The sequence below is a fragment of the Mytilus galloprovincialis genome, chromosome 8, assembly GCF_965363235.1.
Source record: "Mytilus galloprovincialis chromosome 8, xbMytGall1.hap1.1, whole genome shotgun sequence".
In the NCBI taxonomy this organism is placed as follows: domain Eukaryota; kingdom Metazoa; phylum Mollusca; class Bivalvia; order Mytilida; family Mytilidae; genus Mytilus; species Mytilus galloprovincialis.
The window spans coordinates 74,997,176-75,001,982 of record NC_134845.1 but is presented as its reverse complement, the minus strand read 5'-3'; the positions used below and the strand labels follow the sequence as shown (position 1 = coordinate 75,001,982).

The following is a 4,807-nucleotide window of genomic DNA, read 5'->3' as shown; positions in this document are numbered from 1 at the left end:
ACTGATTGACGAGGGATGCCAAATGCAATAAAGCTAAATAATCTAAACTTTAACAGAAACAGTTTAAACACAATTATTTATATAAGTGTTTAAATAAAACATTGAGCACATAATTTTATTCATTATAGAGAGCAACATGATAGTAGCTGCAAGAAATGGTAGGTATTTGACAATATGAAAAAAATTGGATTATGATGTCCTTACCATACTATTTCTTTTTTTTTATCATTGAGGATGGCTGAAACATAGTAGTAAGCACGAAACCCAATTAATACCCTGACATGCTGCTAAATACTATTTATATAAATTTCAAAGGTTCTTGTTTTCTGTTATTATAGTTTTTAAACATTTCGAATATATTCAATTTTAATAATTAGAAATACTAAATGAAATATTTATTTACCAATATGAAATTTGGAGTTAGGAATTGGAGTTAACACCCAATGTAAGTTATATTAAACTTATATTATTTTTTCAAATGTCTTATTATAGATATTGGCAACGTGAACATTATTAAATCCAGTTTAGTAATGACAGTTGTATGACTGTAAATACTAAACAAAAACTTTAAAAACTCCTTTATGTCTTCACGAAGCTTTATCTAGTACAGACGGTATTAGTTGTGTAAGATAAATTGTGAATCTGAAAAAATATAATTTCCTTTGTTCATAATTAGACAAAAAAACAACCACACTTTAATTCGATATTATAAATATAAGTCTGAGAGTGATCATGATGCTATAATCATAAGATTATTATTTTTTCAACGATTTCATAATATTCGAAATCTGCAACAAAACAAAAGAAAGATGTTAACAGATTGTAATTACCTGCTTGATTTCATCCAAGAAAAAGCTCACCATCCAGGTAATGATGAAAATGTCAGTATTAGAAATGCCATTATCCTTGTAGTCAAACAGTAGCATGTAAGCATAGGCAAGTAGAAGAGTCAAAAATCCAAGCTATTAAAAATAATTTTTTTGCTATAAATCGACAATAGATTTTTTTCTAGAATACATTACCGACCAAATGCCAAAAGTTTATTAATTAAGTCATGATAAATTGAACATTAACCATTAACATAGTCAACTTAAGATAAAAGAGCTTATGGTTCTTTCACTTACATTCATATCATATTTGAAAATCGTGTGAGAACCTTATGGATAGCCAAGGTCTTTTAAAACGAGGTTCAATCCACCATTTTCTACATTAGAAATTGCATTTACAAAGTCAGAAATATGGCAGTCTTTATCCATTCGTTTGATGTGTTTGAGCTTTTGTTTTTGCCATCAATAAGGGACATTCCGTTTTGAATATCCCCAGTGTTGGATATTTTTGTGATTTTACATTTTTAATAGTAATATCAATTGACTATTTAACAACACGTCCTGAAAAAGTAACAATTTTGTTTTCATTATAAAAATTCAAGTAACTTACCATATTGATAAACACTTTCACGAACGGCAGCTTGTACTTTTCATATAATCTGAAAATAGCTCTTTATGTTTCACAACAACTTTGGTCTGTTTTTTGAATGAAATCATAATGGATAATATGCAAATTTCGACAAATTAAATGACCTAAAATGATTGATACTATTCAGACATGTCATTGCGTAATCAAGAATAGTTTCTTCTTTCTTGAACCTTAAAGTACTTATTTATTGAACATAAAACATTATGTTCAATAACTATTACATTTGTATTTCACAAATAATACTGAATCTCCAGTATATCAAATAAGTACGAATCAGTTAATCACCAAATTCCTTTATAGGTGATTCTTTAAACCGTCGACGAAAGTAGAATAATACCATAGGTACATTTAAACTCATAAATCGACAAGAAACTGACAACGATATGGTAAAAAATGAAAGACCGAAAGACAAACAACAGTGTGAATATATTCTTTTATATATTAGCAATACAAGTTTAATACCGCAGTCCAGCTAGGACACGATCGCACTGCGATCTGTGAAAAAAATGCAAATTTTGATGATCGTAGTACGATCGTGTAGATCGCAGTAAGGTCGTATCACGGTCGTGGGGAGGTCTTCAAGATCGTGATGAGCGTGCCCAACTTTGAACATGTTCAAAACATTCATGGTGCGGTCGTGGCGAAATCAGGTCGTAGAAATAGCGTAGTGAGAGCGCACTATGATCGTAGTAAGATTGCAAAGGTCGCTGTACCATCGTAGCGAGAGCGTAGAAAAAGCGTGATTCTGAAAGCGACGTTAACGACCTCACTACGACCATCACATTCTCATCGTGACCCACCTACGCTTCCACTACGACTATACCACGCTGTTCACGACCATAGTACGCCCTTGCCGTCCTCACCACGCTCTTCTTACGACCTGACTACGTTCATACTACGACCATCCTTCTCAATGTCATTTTCACATAAAATATATTAAATATATTATAATTAAAAAAAAGGTTTTGTTTGTCTGTATGTAATTGAGACTTCTTGTCCATATTCTCTAACGGCTCAACCATGCTTCTCGTTTTCATATAGATTAGACCGTTGGTTTTCCCGTTTGAATGGTTTTACACTAGTAATTTTGGGAGCCCTTTGTAGCTTGCTGTTCGGTGTGAGCCAAGGCTCCGTGTTTAAGGCCGTACCTTGGCCTATAATGGTTTACTTTTAAAAATTGTTACTTGGATGGATAGTTGTCTCATTGACACTCATACCACATCTTCCTATATCAATTGACACATCTGTGTCACATCTGCAATCTTTCACTAAAATATCGCCATTTCAGCTTTATTGACCAGCAAAAGGTTGTAATTTAGGTCGGATTGGTCGGTCCGACATCTCTACTTGATAAAGATTCGTTACTATTAGAGACCCCTCTGATTCTACATCAACCCTACCACAACGCCACGTGTTCTATTAGATTTTAGTGGCATGCATATGACTGTATTGTTTTCAAGAAATCTACGTGTTAATCAGAAATAGAAGGAATGAATCTGTTTTTGATATTGAACACGATGTTGACGTTATTGCTGAGAGAGTAGTAAGATCGCGGTATGAACGTAGTATAATCGTGGTAAGAACGTGCTATAATCGCAGTAGAAGGGTGGTAAGATCGTGTTGCAGTCGGATAACTCGCGGAATGGTCGTAGTAAGAACGTGATGAGCGTAGAAAGATCTTGATAAGCGTAGTGAGGTCGCAGAATAAGCGCGTAAAGAACGTGTTATAATCGTAGCGGGATCGTTGTAGAAGCGTAATGAGGACGTAGTACCATCGTGAAAGCAACGAAAATTTACATTTTCTGCAGCTAATACCGCGACCTCACCACGATCTGAATTTATTTTAGATCGTGGTGAGCGTGGTGCGATCGTGGTCTAGTGGAACTGGGGCTTGTACAAACAATATACAGCAAAATAAAAACTTAACACACCGGGGTTCAATAAATGTTTACAGATTTCTTTTGTCCCGTCTCATATGGTTATACCGAAACATTGTAAAACAGTTGTTGAACTGTTCCTCTGTTTATAGGAGTGAAATCACTAAAAAGGGATTGTTGATAAGAAAGGTCATAATAATTAAATCAGTAATAGGTGCTTTTTGTCAAATGCACCTGACATTTAAAAATTCAAGAGGCAAATGAGCTCTAAATGGAACATTTTTTTATTATGGAACCTTGTACGGATCAAAATTACTACATGCATTTGATGTTTGAATAAACACGACTTGGGACCACAAACAATACTTCACAATTTCCATGCGTCAGAAGCGCTTTTCTGGAATCTATTTTCGTGAGGAACAGTCAATGCAAACATTTTAATTGAAATGATATATAAGAACTGAAACTATTTCGGTTGATTTTATAACAGATTTTAATAAAAATGTACAAAACATCAATCTGAGGTCTACAGTTTGAAGTCGTACACAGATTAATTTGATTTTTTTTTGTTTGGCTTGCAAACAATTGACATCCACTTTAAATTGTTAAAATGTGCTTTATTTTTGTAACATTATGTATTTTTGGTGACACAACAAGCATGGTTTCAATGTGTCGTTAAAAAGTGTTTATATAATAACGATTAAGAAAGACACAACTTAATGATATCAGATATAAAATTCTTGCCACTGACAGGTGACACTGTTTTGTGATTGACATTAATTCTCAAACTTACGGAAGCAGCGGACCTTTTTCCAAACTGATCATCAGGAAAGGTAATATGATAATGTGGCAGCAGGCAAGAACAATGAAGCTAACAATCTAAAATAAGAGAAATACATTGCTTTTGATATCTGCACATATCTGTACACTCGACCCATTGATTAAACACGTTGTATCATTATTTTCAGAAGTTTTGGTTAACGGTGTGTGATCTCAATTTCTTTATTACTAAACGACTTAACGCAAAAACAAGGTTTAAAACCAAACGTGTAAAGTTTTCAATGATTACTTAGTATTAGATGTTTACAGAGAAATAGAGAGTGATACAAATAATGAAATACTTGACATAAGTAACGTTTTATTCTGTCCACTACTATAGAAAAAATGTCACATGACATTTCATTGCATATACGAAAATAATCATAATAGTTAACCAATAAATTTCTTGTCACATAGAAGTTTAAATTTCTGTATAATGATAATAACTGTTTCAACTACATGTGTTATATATTTCATCATGTGAAATGAATTCTTGTAAATTACGGATTTCAACATATACATAATAGTATAAGGCAAAAAGCAGTACTTTTATACAAAAATATGTCTCGCTTTTTTGTAATTTTTATAATGTATTGTAAATATTGAATCCAAAAGGCGATTTTTAAACGTAAAAA

General features: G+C 32.8%; 1 long non-coding RNA gene across 1 annotated transcript; it reads right to left on the bottom strand.

Annotated features, from left to right (window-relative positions):
* Nucleotides 1–830: 830 nt before the first annotated feature.
* On the bottom strand, nt 831–4,225 carry LOC143043517 (uncharacterized). Its single transcript, XR_012968435.1, has 3 exons — nt 4,147–4,225; nt 1,438–1,486; nt 831–962 (listed from the first exon to the last, which is right to left on the bottom strand). It is a non-coding gene; the product is annotated as an uncharacterized LOC143043517 (long non-coding RNA).
* Between the last annotated feature and the right edge of the window lie 582 nt (nt 4,226–4,807).